The 21,198-nt window shown below is 46.7% G+C and overlaps 1 pseudogene; it reads left to right on the plus strand.

The window, feature by feature from the left end:
* The window catches only part of LOC121531462, a 70,334-nt pseudogene extending 60,871 nt beyond the window's left edge, over positions 1-9,463 (plus strand).
* Positions 9,464-21,198: the final 11,735 nt, after the last annotated feature.

The following is a 21,198-nucleotide window of genomic DNA, read 5'->3' on the forward strand; positions in this document are numbered from 1 at the left end:
TACAGTTGTCACTATGCATTCGTGCAGGTAGCGTTCTCCTGGCATCCACCAAACCCCGATTCGTCCGTCGGACTAACAGATGGTGAAGCGTGATTCATCACTCCAGAGAACGCGTTTCCACTGCTCCAGAGTCCAATGGCGGCGAGCTTTACACCTCTCCAACCGACACTTGGCATTGCGCATTGTGATCTTAGGCTTGTGTGCAGCTGCTCAGCCATGGAAACCCATTTCATGAAGCTCCCGACAAACAGTTATTGTGCTGACGTTGCATCCAGATGCAGTTTGGATCTCGGTAGTGAGTGTTGCAAACGAGGACAGATTATGTTTAATAGAATATATTTCTTTACCTGAGTGTGGATACTGTTGTATCCTGTGTACTTATTTAATTGCTGAGTACCCTGTTTAGTAGTTTTGTGTGTTTTTTGGGAAAAGGGGGGTTTAAGCTAGTTGCCCTTGGGCGTACATTACCCGTAGGAAGAAATCTGTCTATAAACACCAGTTAGACCTGGAGCGGACCACCCACTGTATTTTTGTATGGTAGCAGTAGCCTAGCGGTTCTTCAGGCAGGCTAGATCAGTTTAGGGGGTTTTACACTATTGTTTCATTTCTTGGGTCCTGCTCAGCCCTTTTTCCCAAACCCTTACCGTGTGTTCATAAATAAACACTTTGTGTTTGACGGTAGTTCATGGTAGTTGTGTCTTATTTGTTCTCACTATTCCATGCCACACTTATAATTTACATGAATTTATGTTACGGGTCTCATGTCCATCCACCCTAGATGTTTAGAGCCACGGGGTTCGTAACATAAAGTTACGAACCACTTTATGTTACGAAACCCGTGGCTCTTGATGGGCAGAGGAATTCCTTCCTTGAGCTCTTTGGTCTTCTCGTTGAAGTCCTTGCAGAACTGGCCGATGGGGATGCCCTTCTGTCCCAGGACAGGACCCAGAGGGGGTCCGGGGGCCGCCTGCCCTGACCTCACGATAGCCCGGATCACACCCCCCATGTCCACCTTCTTCACGGCCTTAGCGGCCTTGGAGATCTTGGACATCGTGGTCTGTATCAAACCTACCACTTCACCCACTTGTCGTGCTTGAGCACGTGTGACAGCACAAGCGGGGAACACATCTGGATAACCCTGTGCCAGCTCCTCGGAGAGAGACTGGTCACTTTTATCCAATACCTCCAATATGGGTATTACCTTTCCTCCGGCAATATCGTTGCCCATTATAAATGTCACACCTTTTACTGGCAACATAGGACGTACGCCCACTCTGAACAATCCACTGACTAACTCAGAGTGTACGTTCACAAAGTGCAATGGCACTGGGACGAAACCCATTTCAATTCCTTGTACTAACACACTGGAACCACAATATGTATTATTAGACAAGGGCAACACATCAGCTAGTATGAACGACTGCGCCGCACCAGTATCTCTGAGGATTCTAACTGGACGCTGAGACGCTTCATCATCTGATATAGAAACAAACCCCTCAAAAATGAACGGTTCATAACTGTGATCTGGGACAGGGACTTTCAAACCACATTCACTATGAGGCTTCTGTCTTGATTCCGGCCCTACAACCGTACGAATCAGCCCAACACCCGTTGGCGGCCTGGCGTGCTGAGGCATCCCCGGTTTGCGTTTTAGCAGAAAGCAGTGTCCTGTGTGTTGTGTACGCACTTAATTGCTGATTACCCTGTTTAGTAGCTTTGTGTGTTTTTGGGAAAAGGGGAGTTTAAGCTAGTTGCCCTTGGGCGTACATTACCCGTAGGAAGAAATCTGTCTATAAACACCAGTTAGACCTGAGCGGACCACCCACTGTATTTTTGTATGGTAGCAGTAGCCTAGCGGTTCTTTAGGCAGGCTAGATCAGTTTAGGGGGTTTTACACTATTGTTTCATTTCTTGGGTCCTGCTCAGCCCTTTTTCCCAAACCTTTACCGTGTGTTTAGTAATAAACCATTTAAGTTTGACGGTAGCTCATGGTTGTTGTGTCATTTTTGGTTCTCGCTGTTCCAGGTCACACTTATAATTTGCATAATTTATGTTACGGGTCTCATGTCCATCCACCCTAGACGTTTAGAGCCACGGGGTTCGTAACATAAAGTGGGGGTTCATCCGGGATCTATCCCATGCTACTCGTGCAAATTAGTAAGTGTCTGGTTCAGTGTTGAGCTTAGCAGCTGTAACTACCTGTTTTTTTTTGTGTGTGTTCAGTAGTCGACGGCTCGTGTAGTTAGTAGGATGGCTACTTTTGATTTGGAAGCATTTTTGGAAAACCCTACGTGGGAGATTTTTGAGAATTGTCGTAGAGTGGATCTACAGGCTTTGGCTGACCACTTTTCTGTACCCATACCGAGGGGTATAGTGAAAGCAGAAGTTAGGGAAGTAGTGCTAGCGATATTGTTAAACGAGCGAGTGCTTGAGTTACCGCCGCCTGAGTCTGCTGCTCCTGTAGGGGATGTGGTTGATGTTTCTGTAAGCCCATCAGTGTCTGAGGACGAGGCTAAGGCTCCAGCCACATTGCCCCGTTATGACCCACTCTCCCCACTGACTGACAGTGATGCCAGGATCGATGTCCGCTCGACGCGGCTCCAAATGGAGGCGGAAGAGCGGGCACAAATCAGGCAAGACAAGCTGGAGATGCGTAAAATGGAGCTAGAGGCAGAACAGGAGACGCGTAAGGCAGAACAGGAGACGCGTAAGATAGAACAGGAGACGCGTAAGATGGAACTGGAGACGCGTAGGCTTGATCAAGAACTGGAGACGCGTAGGCTTGATCAAGAACTGGCGATGCGTAAAATGGAACTAGAGGCAGAAACAGCGAGGTTAGTCTCTGCTAATACTATGCCTGCTAGTGAGCCATCCTCACCAGCTGTGTCATCTGCTACGTTTGATATTAGTAGGCAGATCACCTTGGTACCTGTGTTCAGGGAGTCAGAGGTTGATTCCTATTTCAGTGTTTTTGAACGTATAGCGGTAGCATTGAAATGGCCCGACGAGGTATGGTGCCTATTACTTCAGTGTAAGCTAACAGGTAAAGCCCAAGAGGTTCTGGCAGCGCTACCTCTTGAAGACAGTTTGAATTATGAGATGGTCAAAGCTACTGTTCTTCGTGCCTATGAGCTTGTTCCTGAGGCATATCGACAGAGATTTAGGTCTCATAAAAAGTCTCCTACTCAGACTTATGTGGAGTTTGCTAGAGACAAAGGAAATCTGTTTGACAAATGGCACAGTGCTAGTAAGGTAACTGATTTTAACTCTCTACGGGAGTTAATCTTGTTAGAAGAGTTTAAAAATTGTTTACCGGAACGCATTGTAGTTTATCTGAACGAACAGAAAGTATCCTCACTGTCGGAAGCGTCTGTATTGGCAGACGAAGTTTGTGTTGACGCATAAGAGCGTGTTTTCGGCTCGTACGGAGAGCAGGGCTGCGGAGTTGCTAACTTCTAGTCCTAGTCGACCAGCAGTACATCCAGCACGCCCAAAAGATGTGCGTCACTGTTTCTATTGTCATAAGGTGGGACATATGGTTAATGATTGCTTTCTGCTAAAAACGCAAACCCGGGGATGCCTCAGCACGCCAGGCCGCCAACGGGTGTTGGGCTGATTAAATGCGGTTGTAAGGCCGGAATCAAGACAGAAGCCTCATAGTGAATGTGGTTTGAAAGTCCCTGTCCCAGATCACAGTTATGAACCGTTCATTTTTGAGGGGTTTGTTTCTATATCAGATGATGAAGCGTCTCAGCGTCCAGTTAGAATCCTCAGAGATACTGGTGCGGCGCAGTCGTTCATACTAGCTGATGTGTTGCCCTTGTCTAATAATACATATTGTGGTTCCAGTGTGTTAGTACAAGGAATTGAAATGGGTTTCGTCCCAGTGCCATTGCACTTTGTGAACGTACACTCTGAGTTAGTCAGTGGATTGTTCAGAGTTGGCGTACGTCCGATGTTGCCAGTAAAAGGGGTGACCTTTATAATGGGCAACGATATTGCCGGAGGAAAGGTAATACCCATATTGGAGGTATTGGATAAAAGTGACCAGTCTCTCTCCGAGGAGCTGGCACAGGGTTATCCAGATGTGTTCCCCGCTTGTGCTGTCACACGTGCTCAAGCACGACAAGTGGGTGAAGTGGTAGATTTGTCAGACACGATTCTATTCAGAGAGTGTGACCCAGAGGATAGTTCGGGTGCTACCTCTGGTAAGCTGGTGCAGTCTGACCAACAGCCCAGAGAAAGGAAGAAGGATGTGGAACTGGTTGCTGAGGCAATACAGTTACCAGTTACTCGTGAGCAGCTGATCGCTAACCAACAGGTTGACATTAGCCTGGCTAAATGTTTTTCTAGTGTTGTCTCAGAGGACGAGCTAAAGAAGAAAAACATGGCATACTTCATTGATGGTAATCTCCTCATGCGTAAATGGACCTCCCATGTTGACGCTGGCGGAGATTGGAATGCTGTTTACCAAATAGTGATTCCTACAGCCTTTCGACAAAATGTTTTATCCCTCGCTCATGATCACCAGTGGTCCGGACATCTGGGAGTCACCAAGACTTATGATCGAGTTTTGCGACATTTCTTTTGGCCTGGCTTAAAACAAGATGTGGCTCAGTTCTGTCGGACTTGCCACACCTGTCAAGTAGTTGGGAAACCGAACCAGGTTATTTCCCCGCGCCTCTTTGTCCCATACCGGCCATAGGTGAACCATTCGAACATGTGATGGTTGATTGTGTTGGACCATTACCGAAAACAAAATCTGGTAACCAGTTTATGTTGACAATTATGTGTGTGGCCACCAGGTACCCAGAGGCCATTCCTCTGCGAAGGATTACTGCTCCGGTGGTGAGTAAAGCGTTGATCAAATTCTTCTCAACTTTTGGATTACCTAAGGTGATACAAACTGATCAGGGGTACGAATTTCCTTTCTAAACTTTTCAAACAAGTGTTAAAATCCTTGTCAGTTACACACCGTGTGTCAAGCGCATATCACCCAGAGTCTCAGGGTGCGCTTGAACGTTGGCATCAGACCCTGAAGTCTATGCTCCGTAAATATTGCTTGGAATCTGAGAAAGATTGGGATGAGGGAGTTCCTCTAGTATTGTTTGCTGTCCGTGAGACAGTACAGGAATCCCTAGGGTTCAGCCCAGCTGAACTGGTGTTTGGACACACCATGAGAGGACCTATGAAAGTCCTTAAGGATCAGTTTTTGTCACAAGAGTTGTGTGTGAAAGAAAATGTGTTGGACTACGTTAGTCGCTTTCGTGAGCGCCTACATGCTGCCTGTGCTCTAGCAAAGGAAGCGCTGTCTTCCTCACAGAAACGGATGAAACGACACTATGACACACAGGCGGTTTCTCGTTCACTGCAGCCAGGTGACCGAGTTCTTGTGTTGTTGCCTGTGCCAGGAGCGTCATTGTCAGCACGTTTCTCTGGGCCTTATGTCATTGAAAAGAAACTAACTGAAACTGACTATGTGATACAGACTCCTGATAGAAAACGCCAATCTCGGGTGTGCCACGTTAACATGTTGAAGACATACCACACCAGACCCGTCACTCAGGTAGACAGTCCAGAGAAACTGGCCGAGTCGGCTGTCTCTGTTGCTGCTACGGCTGTAGTGGGAGGTCATGTTAATGATGTGGACGGAGATGGTTTGGAGTTGCGCAATACTCAGCAGCAGTGTGCTAGATTGCCCAATTCAGAGATGCTGCTGTCTCTCCCGTCAAGCCTGATTCATTTAACGGACAGACAGTCAGATGAGATTGTGAGACTGTTACACAGCTTTCCATGTCTTTTTAATGATGTTCCTACATGTACAAATGTGTTAGAACATGACATTAATGTTGGAAACGCTGCACCTATCAAGCAACATCCTTATCGTGTCAACGTCGCTAAGAGAAAGATAATGAGGGGTGAGGTCGGTTATTTGCTGGAGAATAACCTGGCTATGCCAAGTTCAAGTCCTTGGAGTTCTCCGTGCATTCTGGTTCCTAAACCTGATGGGACATCCAGATTATGTACGGACTATCGGAAAGTCAATGCTGTCACAGTGCCCGACTTTCGTTCCCGTTACCCAGACTGGATGACTGTATTGATACTGTTGGTGCTGCTACTTATGTAACCAAACTAGATCTTCTAAAGGTTACTGGCAGGTGCCGTTAACCCCACGTGCCTCCGACATCTCTGCCTTTGTGACCCCAGATCACTTCCTACAATATGCTGTCATGGCATTTGGGATGCGGAACGCACCAGCCACTTTCCAACGCCTGGTTAACACAGTATTGGCTGGAGTTCCTAATTGTAGTGCTTACCTTGATGATCTGGTCATTTATTCAACTGAGTGGTCTGATCATGTTAACACTCTAAGGGTAGTGTGTGAACGTCTAGCAACCGCTTCTCTAACCCTGAACTTAGCAAAGTGCGAGTTTGGGAAGGCCACTGTTACTTATCTGGGTAAACAGGTCGGCCATGGTCAGGTGCGCCCTGTAGATGCCAAGGTCTCAGCTATAAACGCATTTCCCGCACCTACCACCAGAAGAGAGCTACGCCGTTTTTTAGGGATGGTTGGCTACTACCGTAGTTTCTGTAAAAATTTCTCTGCGGTAGTTGCTCCATTAACGGATTTGCTCAGTCCGGCGAGAAAATTTGTATGGTCTGAAGATTGTTGTACTGCTTTCAACACTGCTAAAGCACTCTTGTGTAGTACTCCTGTTCTTGCAAGTGCCAGAGGTGCTGGTGCTGTTCTACTGCAGCAAGACCAGAGTGGAGTGGACCATCCTGTCTGTTATTTTTCACGGAAATTTAACAAATGTCAGACAAACTATTCCACCATTGAACAAGAAGCTCTAGCTTTGTTGTTAGCTCTGCAGTACTTTGAAGTTTATGTTGGTTCCAGTGCATTACCAGTGGTAGTGTATACTGACCATAACCCCTTAGTTTTTCTCCACCGGATGTACAACCAGAACCAACGCCTTATGCGTTGGGCACTTGTCGTGCAAAATTATAATTTGGAGATCCGCCACAAAAAGGGGTTAGATAATGTGTTGGCAGATGCTTTGTCTCGTGTGTAATGATCTAGGTTTTTTTTTGTTATCCCGGCAGGAGGGTTATTGAATTTTGGGTGTTGTGATGGTACGTGTGTCGCAAACCATTTTGGTTTGCTCTTTTAAGGGTGGGAGTGTTACGGATACAGGTATCCTGTGTTTTTGTGTGGTAGCAGTAGCCTAGCGGTTCTTTAGGCAGGCTAGATCAGTTTAGGGGGTTTTACACTATTGTTTCATTTCTTGGGTCCTGCTCAGCCCTTTTTCCCAAACCTTTACCGTGTGTTTAGTAATAAACCATTTAAGTTTGACGGTAGCTCATGGTTGTTGTGTCATTTTTGGTTCTCGCTGTTCCAGGTCACACTTATAATTTGCATAATTTATGTTACGGGTCTCATGTCCATCCACCCTAGACGTTTAGAGCCACGGGGTTCGTAACAGCGCGACAGGCTTCAGCACTCAGCGGTCCCGTTCTGTGAGGTTGTGAGGCCTACCACTTCGCAGCTGAGCCATTGTTGCTCCTAGACGTTTCCACTTCACAATAACAGCACTTACAGTTGACCGGGGCAGCTCTAGCAGGGCAGAGAAATGACGAATTGACTTGTTGGAAAGGTGGCACCCTATGATGGTGCCACGTTGAAAGTCACTAAGCTCTTCAGTAAGGCCATTCTACTGCCAATGTTTGTCTATGGAGATTGCATGGCTGTGTGCTCAATTGTATACACCTGTCAGCAATGGATGTGGCTGAAATAGCCAAATCCACTAATTTGAAAGGTTGTCCACATTCCTTTGGCCATGTAGTGTATGTTAGACGGCTTTCCACCTGCAGTACATGACAAAATGGACTGACAGACAGATGGGTGGACAGGGGAACAGAGATTTTCATACCGGGGGACAACTGACAGACAGAGTAAACCAACTGACCTCTACACAACAGGCAAATAAAAAGACATAAGACCCTGTGTGTGGCAAATGTCCAGTATTTCCCCTCATAACTCAAAACTACAGTATAATATGAAGAAGAAAACATTTTTCTGAGAAAAAAAAATGGTGTCACATCCAAATGACTTGTACATCATGTTCATCAAGGCTTCATTTTGTTTTTTTCTGCCATCGCTCTGCTGCCCTGTGTTTGTTGATGGGTTATTTGATCTTAATGGTACCTTTCCCTGCATGTGTAGCAGCCGTTTTGTGATGCTCACACTCTGTCAGCTTGCCGTGTAAACAGTGTCAGTCAGATTGGAGTTACTATCTCCTCCCGGGACCTGGGACTATAGCTCTGTTAGTTTATCTAACACCAAAGACCGATAGGCTCTCGCTGCAACACTTAGTACAGGGATAGGAGAGCAGAGGGGAAGATAGAGGGAGATGTCTGTCTGTTGCAGGCAGCCTCTCTTTCTCTCCCTCCTGGTTTAGATGTACTGTACTGTAATGTATTGTATGGGGTATAGTTGAGAGGGGCTGGAATGCGTTGTGGACACGGGTTGTGCTGCTCACCCACCTTCACACACAATTAAGCTCAGACAGTCACACTTAAACACACTTGGGGTTGAGGTGCGAAGAGACTCATCAACACTGAGTTAGCTGGACGTGTACCACCACCATTTCCTGTTCGAGGTTTTGGCTCATTGTCATCTACTATAAGTGAGAAGCTGTCTAATAGTGGTGTCTGTGTCCTTCGCTATAGGAGTGAGGAGCTGTATAACTTCCTGATCAGCAGTGCTGTTACCTAATAGAGACCGTGCAGGACGTCATCAGCCGCTTCCCCCAACGGGCCTCTGAGGTATGTGTGTGTTTGTGTGTACCAGTCTAAGGACTGATCAATAAGTGCTAGTGTCTAACTGAAAGCTCACTATTAAATCTAGCCATATTGCCTACACCTATCCAATTCCTTTCAGATCCAAACAAGTGCCAAGGTGTATTGTAGGAGCTTGTGGTTGTCCTTTGGACTGGACTCTCTCCAGCTCCACAAACTCTCTCCCTCTCCTCTCTCCCCCTTTTCACTCCCCAGCTGGTGTTGACCCTGAATCCTAAGAAGGAAGCCCAGGCCATCTGTAATGAGCTGGTGGCCCAGACTGGAGACCTGCAGAAAGAGGTCACCTGCCTCAGGAACCTGTTGCACAAGGTACGTCTCATACCTTTTCTCTGACTGATGTGTGTGTGTGTGTGTGTGTGTGTGTGTGTCACCTTAGCCCTGCCACTCAAGAGCCCCCGCTACAATATTTCTGCTCCTCTAAGTGGGCCACTCTGAAAGAATGGGAGTTCTGTCTCAGTTTCCTCTATCCGACCATGCACACCCTTTCACTGCCCTCTCTTCCCGTCTGGTCCAATTCCAAACTTCTCACAAACTCAGGTCAACTCCCATTTCGCATCCTCTCTATGTGTAGGGTCCTGTGTGTAGGATTCTGACAGGGTGAGTCCTCACAGCCCATAACTCAGACACAGTGTGACAGTGTCCTGTCAATGTGGAGATGGGGAGGTTAGGGTGGGGAAGAAGGGGGGTTGAGGGAGGTAGCCCCGGACGCTGGCGGTGTCAGATAGGAATCCGACAACCAACGGAGGCCATTTGGAGAGATTGGCTCAGGGCCCAGGGGGGCAGGCCTTCGCACCAGTTTATCTTATCTGTTGGGGCTCGTCTTGAAACTAACCCCCATACACACACACAGAGTGCCTGGCCAGATAGATTGGAGATTGGGAGAAGCACAAATCCTTCCATGGGTTGGACATTGGTGTGTAGAATGGTAGATCTGTTCCTTACATCTACAGGGCATTCGGAAAGTATTCAGACCCCTTCCCCTTTTCCACATTTTGTTACGTTACAGCCTTATTCTAAAATTGATTAAATAAAAACATTTCCTCATCAGTCTACACACAATACCCCATAATGACAAAGCGAAAACTGGTTTTTAGAATTTTTTTGCTAATTTCTTACAAATAAAAAACAGATACCTTATCTACATAAGTATTCAGACCCTTTGCTATGAGACTCGAAATTAAGCTCAGGTGCATCCTGTTTCCATTGATCATCCTTGAGATGTTTCTACAACTTGATTGGAGTCCACCTGTGATACATTCAATTGATTGGACATGATTTGGAAAGGCACACCTGTCTATATAAGGTCCCACAGTTGACAGTGCAAAAACCAAGCCATGAGGTCGAAGGAATTGTCCGGAGAGCTCTGAGACAGGATTGTGTCGAGGCACAGATCTGGGGAAAGGTACCAAAACATTTCTGCTGCATTGAAGGTCCACAAGAACACGGTGGGCTCCATCATTCTTAAAAGGAAGAAGTTTGGAACCACCAATACTCTTCCTAGAGCTGGCCGCCCGGCCAAACTGAGCAATCGGGGGAGAAGGGCCTTGGTCAGGGAGGTGACCAAGAACCTGATGGTCACTCTAAGAGAGCTCCAGAGTTCCTCTGTGGAGATGGGAGAACCTTCCAGAAGGACAACCATCTCTGCAGCACTCCACCAATCAGGCCTTTATGGTAGAGTGGCCAGACGGAATCCACTCCTCAGTAAAAGGCACGACAGCCCGCTTGGAGTTTGCCAAAAGGCACCTAAAGACTCTCAGACCATGAGAAACAAGATTCTCTGGTCTGATGAAACCAAGATTGAACTCTTTGGCCTGAATGCCAAGTGTCACGTCTGGAGGAAACCTGGCACCATCCCTATGGTGGTGGCAGCATCATGCTGTGGGGATGTTTTTCAGCGGCAGGGACTGGGAGACTAGTCAGGATCAAGGGAAAGATGAACGGAGCAAAGTACAGAGAGATCCTTGATGAAAGCCTGCTCCAGAGCGCTCAGGACCTCAGACTAGGGCGAAGGTTCACCTTTCAACAGGACAACGATCCTAAGCACACAACCAAGACAACGCAGGAGTGGCTTCGGGACAAGTCTATGAATGTTCTTGAGTGGCCTAGCCAGAGCCCGGGGAAACCTGAAAATAGCTGTGCAGCGACGCTCCCCATCCAACCTGACAGAGCTTGTGAGGATCTGCAGAGAAGAATTGGAGAAACTCCCCAAATAAAATAAATTTGCAAAAATTTCCAAAAGCCTGTTTTTGCTTTGTCATTATGGGATATTGTGTGTAGATTGATGAGGAAAAAATTTAATAATCCATTTTAGAATGAGGCTCTGACATAACAAAATGTGGAAAAAGTCAATGGGTCTGAATACTTTCCGAATGCACTGTATTTGTCAGGTGCAGCAGGTGGCATAATGTGCAGAATGGTCCTCTCATTCAAACTCTCATTTGCTTACTTTAAAAGATCATCTCACCCAGAACAATAAGTGTTCTAATCTGACTCCTAATAAATGAAAAATGATGGACAGAATGAAAGGACACAACAGTGTGTGAGGAAGAGTTGTTTCAGGACAAAACACTTTGCTCATTGCTGCCATCTGCTGTCCAGATGAAAGGTTATTGTAGGGCAGTGTTGTCAAACTGATTTACCCCCCGGGGCCGCTTCAACGAAGTCCAGAGGGCTGTACTGAAAATGTGTTATATTTCCTTGCCATCAAAATTCAATTTTGAGAATTTTCAATGCTCCCTGACTGTCTAGCTTTTATTTCAGTGATTATTTGCGAGCTGGACACCGTCAAAAAACTGTATGAATGTTGGTCCATTATCATTTCTACACAGTTTCGATTTGGTTTTAGTCATTTTAAAGTATATTGTGTTTGTCCCCCTCCCCCCCCAAAAAATATTTTGTTGTTGTTTTTTGTTTTTACTCAAGCCACCCGAAGACCGGATTGGACCCCCTCACCGACCCGATTGGGCCGTATGTTTGACACCCCTGTTGTAGGGCCTGACTGATTCCCAAAAGCCTTTGGGATGGGACAATGCTTCGGGAGTGCAACAGTCATAGGCGCCTGTCTGAAAGTGGAGGTGCAAAAGCTTGGGGGGACTCACATTTTTTAAAAATATATAAACAATTATTAATTTAACACTGTTTCTTAACAGGGGAATCCATATTTATGAACAGAACACAACTATTTTTCTTTGGTTTTACCACAATGCATTCATAAATAAATGACTAGATTACTAATCTACTCCCTTCCCTGAAAATCCCACCCCCAATAATTAATTGACAGGTCTGAAACCCTACCAACTGTGACTCTCACAAATATCCTGCTCCTACATTTTAGTCATTTTATTAGACACTTAGCCAGAGCGACTTACCAGAGCAATTAGGGTTAAGTGCTTTGATCAAGGGCACGTCAACAGATTTTTCACCTAGTCAGGTGGAGGATTCGAACCAGCGACCTTTCAGTTACTGGCCCAACGCTCTTAACTGCTAGGCTACCTGCTGCTGTGGCCAGAATAAATGAAAATGGGAGGAATAACATTGTTTTACCCAATAAGGATTTGAATTAGAATGTTGTACTTGATAGGTTAACAAAAAGCATTGTTAAATTGCACATTAAAGTGAGACTTTGGGATTTTGGCAATGAGGGCCTTTATCTACTTCCCTAGAGTCAGATGAACTCATGGATACCATTTTCATGTCTCTGGGTGCAGTTTGAAGGAAGTTGCTCACTAGCGCTAGCACAATTGCTAACTAGCTATGGGCTATGGGCCTATAGACTTCCAGTCACTGCACTAATGATAGTTAGCATTGGCTGGCGAAACTACCTCCAACTTCCTTCATACTGGACAAACACTTTCGAGTGGTCAAAACCATTCGTCTTGAGGCAACGGGGGGAGGGTGTGCAAAATGCAATCTGTTAGTTATTATATCATATATAGGGCAGTGTATAGGGCGGCAGGTAGCTTAGTGGGTAAGAGCGTTGTGCCAGTAACCGAAAGGTCGCTGGTTCTAATCCCCGAGCCGACTAGGTGAAAAATCTGTCGATGTGCCCTTAAGCAAGGCACTTAACCCTAATTGCTCCTGTAAGTCGCTCTGGATAAGAGCGTCTGCTAAATGACTAAAATGTAAATATATAAAATGGACATATCTATTTTAATACTAGCTTAAAACATTACTAATCATTGAAAATGACAAATGACCCAATGGATCATAATACTTTTCTGGGAAAAAATGGGGGTGCAAAAACATACATTTACACCCCTATTTTTTAAGTGGGGGTGCAGCTGCACCGTTTGCTCCATTGCTCAGGCGCCTATGGGAATTGTGCTATATCTGTACCATAATACAATACAATTCAGCTTTATGAATGCTCTTAGAGTCCAGTTTGAAGGCATTAATAGAAAGATAGAAAGCACAATTACATAGGCTACACCCTCCACCTACTGTACTGTACATGCCACATATGTATTCTCATGTTTTACATTTTAGTCATTTAGCAGACAATCTTATCCAGAGCGACTTACAATTTGTGCATTCATTTTAAGATAGCTAGGGGAGACAACCACATATCACAGTCATAGTAAGTACATTTTCCCTCAAAGTAGTAGCTTCTATGATCATATTAATATTATACACTCAACAAGTAGGGCTACTACATACGTAGGTTGTGGGCCGTGAGAGAGTGAGTGAGATGGGGCATTCTTTGTACCCGAGTGACTCAGGTGGCTGAGCAGTGAGCGGGCAGGCCTGTTAGCTCTTGAGTTGTGATCCCTGATACATTATGCAGGCATGCCATCTCCACAGGTAGTAACTAGCTTTCTTTCCACTTTATTCAGCCAATCACCCAGCAGTCATTGAGCCAATTCCCACCCACTCAGGCTGAAATATCTCAGGCCTGTGATTGAGGTGAACTGGCAGAAAACTAAGGCTTGCATCCCAAATGGCACCCTATTCCCTAAACAGTGCCTTCAGAAAGTATTCACACCCCTTTACTTTTTCACATTCAGGCTGTAACACAACAGAAAACCTACGTGTGATCAATTTTTAATTCACTCTGTAACACACCCCTTTACTTTTTCACATTCAGGCTGTAACACAACAAAACATCTAAGTATAATCAATTTTAAATTCAGGCTGTAACACACCATAATCATAGAAGCTGTTGTGTTACAGCCTGAATTTAAAATTGATCACACTTAGATTGTTTTGTCACTGGCCTACACACAATACACTCCATAATTCTGTTTTTCAATTTTTTGCAAATTAATTAAAAATGAAAAGCTGGAATGTCTTGAGTAGATAGGTATTCAACCCCTTTGTTGTGGCAAGGCTAAATAAGTTCAGGAGTAAACATTTGCTTAAGTCACATAATATGTTGCATGGACTCACTCTGTGTGCATTAATAGTGTTTAACATGATTTTTGAATGATTCCCTAATCTCTGTACCCCACACATACAATTATCTGTAAGGTTCCTCAGTCGAGCAGTGAATTTCAAACACAGATTCAACCACAAAGAGCAGGGAGGTTTTCCAATGCCTCGCAAAGAAGGGCACCTATTGGTAGATTGGTAAAACAAAAAAAGAAGCAGACATTGAATATCCCTTTGAGCATGGTGAAGTTATTCATTACACTTTGGATGATGTATCAATACACCCAGTCACTACAAAGATACAGGCGTCCTACCTAACCCAGTTGCCGGAGAGGAAGGAAACCGCTCAGGGATTTCACCGTGAGGCCAATGGTGACATTAAAATAGTTACAGAGTTTAATGGCTGTGATAGGAGAAAACTGAGGATGAATCAACAACATTGTAGTTACTCTACAATACTAGCCTGATTGACCAAGTGAAAGAAGGAAGCCTGTACAAAATACAAATATTCCAAAACATGCATCCTGTTTGCAACAAGGCACTAAAGTAATACTGCAAAAAAAATGTGGCAAAGCAATTCACTTTTTGTCCTGAATACAACTTGTTTTGTTTGGGGAAAATCCAATTCAACACATTACTGAGTACGACTCTTCATATTTTCAAGCATACTGTAGTGGTTGCTGCATCATGTTATTGGTATGATTGTAATCGTTAAGGACTGGGGAGTTTTTCCAGTTAAAAAAGCAAAGGAATGGAGCTAAGCACAGGCAAAATCCTAGAGGAAAACCTGGCTCAGTCTGCTTTCCACCAGACACTGGAAGATGAATTCACCTTTCAGCAGGACAATAACCTAAAACACAAGGCCAAATCTACACTGGAGTTGCTTACCAAGAATACAGTGAATGTTCCTGAGTGGCCGAGTTACAGTTTTGAATTAAATCTACTTGAAAATCTATGGAAAGACCTGAAAATGGTTGTCTAGCCATGATCAGAGAGAGCTTGAAGAATTTTGAAAAGAATAATGGGCAAATCTTTCACAATCCACGTGTAGAAAGTTCTTAGAGTCTTACCTAGAAAAACTCACAGCTGTAGTGTACTCACAGCAAAGTCCAAGTAGTGCACTATGTAGGGAATAGGGTGCAATTTGGGATGCAACATAAACGGGTCTGGTCCGGTCAGGATTAGGTCAGAGTCAGACCCGGCATTAGGTAATTATGTCCACTTGAAGTGGTGTGTGTGTCAGAGCATGTGAGCGGAGTTGAGCTGTTGGAAATCCCACTCATCGCTCACGAAGTGGTCTTTGCGCACTGCTCTGGCGCTCAATGCCCTTTCCCCCACTCCGCTAAAAATTGCTTAGCACTCACAGGAAAATAAACTGCTGCTCCAAATTAGCTCCATTCATTTTTTGTTTAAACAGATAATTTAACAAACACATACTTTTGTGACTATGTACCATTTGGTTTTGAACAACAACATGTTGTAGGCTATTAAATAAGGACCTACCTAGGTGATGGGCTGTGTGGTCACTTTTTCTCTAATCTATTGATGATCAGATATTTCAGTTGTAACTGGCTCTGTTGCTCTTACATTTGACAGTTGATAGAAAACTTTAGCACTGTTACAAACTTAGACTCCTCTTTTTTCAATAATAGTCTATATAGAAAACAAAACATCTCTGATGCTGCTGCATGGGCTCATTGGTTGTCTTGCCATCAATTTCACAGGCTGTGTAACCTATTTCTTGGTCGACTCATATCAACATCTCTGCGCATTAGTGGTTGGGTATACAACAGAATAGGCCTAATTAAAAAGAACAGTGCTGGGCAGAGCATGGCCAGAGCTTGTGGCTGAGCGGTACCGGAGCGAAATTGGAGCGGGAGAGAAAGCCCACGGTTCAGCCAAATTACTCACGCTCCGCTCCACTCCAGCTCCATGCACTCCGCTCCTCCTAAGATGGACCCGGCCGGAGAATCGTGCCCTGGTTCCCACGGCGACTAGAGGAGACTGTCATGAGCCCTCTCACTCCACTGGGTTACCACCTTAAGTTGTTTCCACTCTGCTCACCACTCTCTCTCTACTCAGCCTAACTAGCTCCACCTGTCCCTGCTCTGCTCGGCTCTAATTACTCTGCCAGCTGCGCTGCATTACCCACTAACCTCTCCCAGTATTTATAGCCCTGTCTTTCAGCTCTCCTTTGTCAGATCGTCTGCAAAGCTCACACCCCGGAACCTGTGTGCTCGCGCTTCTGGCTCACCCTTGTTTTGTGACCCCCGGACCTGCCTGATTCCTGGATACTCTTCTGCCCCAGGAGAACCAGACCTGCTTCCTGCCATTACGACTCCTGACTACTCTTCGACCCCGGTAACTCTGACCAGCCTTCTGCCTTGCTACAACGTATTTGGATTTCCCTTGAACGGTACTTCTGCCTGTTTTCATCCGCCCGTTGTGTCTGTGTTTTCCTCCCCCCAGGACTTCTGGACCACCAACCACCGGCGTCATCGGGACGCCATCGCTGCCACTGGGGGGAGGCACAGACCCAGCACATCGGACGGGATAACCCCTGGAGCCTTCACTCACTCCCCTACATCCCTTTCCCCTTAAGTTTAAATAAACTTTCTGGTGTGACGCAATTGTGGTCCTCTTGTCGTCTGTCTGAACCGTGACAGTACGATCTGACCATTATGGACTCAGCGCACACTTCCCCCCGACATGGAAACCGAAGAACCTGAGCAACCCACCGCCATGCTACGCCTGGAACACACTGAGAGAGAGCTGGGCCGCATGAGCGGCGACATCACCTCTCTGCTTCAGGCCGGCTACCAACAGCATCAGCAGTTCCAGCAGCACCAGCAGCAGTCCCAGCAGCAGCAACAACAACTCGCCATGATCATTCAACTCCTCACCAACCTGACCCCAGCCAGTCTGCCCACCAGCCCTGCCCCCGAGTTACCTGCCCCGGTCATTGCAGCCGCTGCTCGGAACCCAAGATTGGAAACCCCGAGCGGTTCAACGGCGATTCTACCCAGGTCCGGCCATTCCTGACTAGCTGCCGACTTCAGTTCTCCTTGCAGCCAAGGACCTTCGCCACGGAGGGGGCTAAGGTTGGGTATGCCATCACTCACCTGACGGGCCGAGCTCGACTCTGGGGAACAGCAGAGTTCGAACGTCAAACCCCCGCATGTGCAACCTTCGACCTGTTTGCTGAGGAGATGCTGAAGGTGTTTGACCTGGATTCACCAACCGCAGAGGCGTCTCGTGAACTGTTCAGTATTCGACAAGGCAGACGTACAGTCGCAGACCATTCCATCGACTTCCGAACCCTGGCTAGACGAAGTTCTTGGAACACACCATCGTTGGTGGACGCGTTCTTCCATAGTTTGGCTGACTATATCAAGGGCGAGTTGGTCTCCCAGGAACTGCCTTCCACTCTTGATGAAGCCATCGCACTGACTGTCAGGATCGACAGAAGGATACAGACCCGTCGTCGTGAGAGGGGGGCGCCAAGGTCCACCTACTACCGGCATTCGGAGAGATCCGACTGGGTTCCTGTCATCTACTGCCACTCACCCAGGTCAGCTTGATCAGTCTGAGCCTATGGAGATTGGGCGAGCCTCTCTCACTCCTGCAGAGCGCCAGCGACAGCTTCACCTCAAACCTCTGCCTCTATTGTGGAGGTGACGGACATCGTGTGGTAACCTGCCCTTTAAAGGGCCGAAGCTCACCGGGCATAGGGGGAGTCCGGTTGAGTTCAATGACCATCCAGTCCTCCGACCGCAAACCCCCTGCTGCAAGTTCACCTCCGCCTCTCTGACTCAACTCACACCCTGGCTGCTCTGGTGGATTCTGGCGCCGAAGCCAACATAATGGACATCAAGCTGGCACGCCAACTGGGACTGGAGAACCTCCGTTTGACACCTCCTATTCCTGCCCGGGCACTGGACGGACACTTACTCGGATCGGTCACTCATGTCACGGCCCCGGTCTCGATGGGTCTGTCCGGAAACCATCAAGAAACTATCCAGTTTCACCTGCTCCCCCTCTCCAGGCCAACCCCTCATCCTGGGTTACCCATGGCTCCGCCCGGCACAACCCTCAGCTCGACTGGGTGACCGGGGTGATCAGGGAGTGGGGGAGAGGACTGCCACCGAACCTGCCTGCTTGCTGCCGCACTGACCCCTCGGCCAGTACCTACTAACTCCGCTCCTGACCTCTCCAATGTCCCAGAATGCTACCATGGTCTCAGAGAGGTGTTTAACAAAGCTAGAGCCACACTCCTCAGATCCGTTGCCAGCTACACTACCGGGGCCAACCGTCGGAGAATTCCTGCTCCCACCTACCATGTTGGTCAAAGGGTGTGGTTGTCATCGAAGAACCTGCCACTCAGGGTGGAGTCGCAGAAGCTGGCACCTCGGTTCATTGGCCCATTCCCTATCATAAGAGTGATTAGCCCAACTGCTGTCCGGCTCCAACTGCCTAATTCCCTGAGGGTGCACCCCACTTTCCATGTGTCTAAGATTAAGCCCGTCCATGAGAGTCCGCTGGTCCCTGCTGCGCCTTGTCCTCCTCCTCCACGGCTCGTCGATGGTGGTCTGGTTTACACCGTCCGCCGCCTGCTTCGGTCCAGACGGAAGGGTAGGGGTCTCCAGTACCTCATTGACTGGGAGGGCTAGTGGACCTGAGGAAAGGACCTGGGTGCCAGCTAGTCGGATTGTGGATAGGACTCTCATCACCGCTTTCCACCAACGGCATCCTGATCAACCTGCAATCCGTAGGGGCCGCCCCAGAGGGATCCCCTAACCGTCCTGCCCGCTCGGCTTCCTGTCCTGTGCCTGATCCTGTCTCGGGACCTGTCCCATCTCCCGACCACGGCCCTCCGGCTTCCTCCGAGGATGAGGACGTTCGCTGGGACCGTTCGGAGGAGTTCTAGCCCTCCTCCGGCTCCCCTCCTCCCGCCCGGCGTGGTGTTGCTCTTGGGACTTCTGGGGGCCGTCCCTTGGGGGGGGTTCTGTCATGAGCCCTCTCACTCCACTGGGTTACCACCTTAAGTTGTTTCCACTCTGCTCACCACTCTCTCTCTACTCAGCCTAACTAGCTCCACCTGTCCCTGCTCTGCTCGGCTCTAATTACTCTGCCAGCTGCGCTGCATTACCCACTAACCTCTCCCAGTATTTATAGCCCTGTCTTTCAGCTCTCCTTTGTCAGATCGTCTGCAAAGCTCACACCCGGAACCTGTGTGCTCGCGCTTCTGGCTCACCCTTGTTTTGTGACCCCGGACCTGCCTGATTCCTGGATACTCTTCTGCCCCAGGAGAACCAGACCTGCTTCCTGCCATTACGACTCCTGACTACTCTTCGACCCCGGTAACTCTGACCAGCCTTCTGCCTTGCTACAACGTATTTGGATTTCCCTTGAACTGTACTTCTGCCTGTTTTCATCCGCCCGTTGTGTCTGTGTTTCCTCCCCCCAGGACTTCTGGACCACCAACCACCGGCGTCATCGGACGCATCGCTGCCACTGGGGGGAGGCACAGACCCAGCACATCGGACGGGATAACCCCTGGAGCCTTCACTCACTCCCTACATCCCTTTCCCCTTAAGTTTAAATAAACTTTCTGGTGTGACGCAATTGTGGTCCTCTTGTCGTCTGTCTGAACCGTGACAGAGACGGGTTCTGAAAATGCTCTCACTGAGCATGCTCGGCGCAGGCCTGCTGTTTGCCCTGTCCAGAGCCAAGAGTGTCAAGGTTTACCTAGACACCACCCCTGCCCATAATATCCAATCACTATTACTTTGGATAAATGATGTCATAGGTCAAAGGTTATCAATCAATTTGCTTAATTGTCTTAGCTAATTGACATTTCTGTTTGAGGAATTATACCAAATAAGAATATCTCAAATGCAGACCATTCAAGAAACGTTTTAGTTTTTGATTGAGGTTCCTTTTATTTTGTATACTTGGTTCTTAATTGTTTTTATGTATTTTGTTCTTAATCCTTTGTGGGCTTTTGAAAATAAAAACCCTTTCTTTATCCAGCATTTTACTGCATTAAATTGCTGCACAAGTCAGGACACTGTCAGTGAAATCCATGCCCTACATATTGTTAAAGATTCAATACTTTAAGTTGACTATATGACTAAAACTATTTGAATTTGTTCGGATATAAAGTAAATATTGTTTGTCTTATGGAAATATCGTATTTCTTCTTGAAGATACAGTTAGTAGACATTTTCAATTTTAATTTTGTTTACAACTTCTAACAGGTTTTTTATATTATTTCAAGGGCTGATAAATGTAATTGAAAGAATACTATGTTAATCTTTTGTCTCTCCAAATAGTTTATACTCCAAGCATTATAACGTTTTTCTACTGGTGGCATGTTGGTTTTTATGAATTTTCCTGCGTCTTGTTCGTTTCTTCCACGAAGATCATGAGAGAATCCAATTTCAGCATTAATCTCATCCAGACAGGAGACCGACCACCAGACCTCCCAATACAAAGAAGAGACGGGATTGGGAACATTAAATCGCTTTCATAAAGCGGAGATCAAAGATAAAGAAAATACAATGTGACAATCGTACAGATCGAGAAACGAGTTCAAAAGACTTTGATAATCTAATTGTAAATGCACACACACAGTTTTGGGCGGCCTTTGAGAAATCTGCATTTAGCTTCTTCAAATAATATTATTCCTTGCCCCATCTCCACGTCTAATACTTAATCTGTGTGCATAATATGGCGTCATGGCTGTGCGTTTCTGGAATATTTGGCACCTGGGTATTATAGGCATAAGCATAACTAAGCACGTTTGCAGCGCACCAGTTCCTCCCAAACACGTCAATTTGATTGTTTTTGTTAAAACGCTCAGGGTTTAACACATCACTTTGTGCCACATTCTACACCTTGCCGCTTGGAAATCGGCCAAGCTTGTGTCTGGTATCAAGCTAGCCTGAACATATACTTAAAGAAATC

Source organism: Coregonus clupeaformis, chromosome 19, assembly GCF_020615455.1.
Source record: "Coregonus clupeaformis isolate EN_2021a chromosome 19, ASM2061545v1, whole genome shotgun sequence".
Classification (NCBI taxonomy): Eukaryota; Metazoa; Chordata; class Actinopteri; order Salmoniformes; family Salmonidae; genus Coregonus; species Coregonus clupeaformis.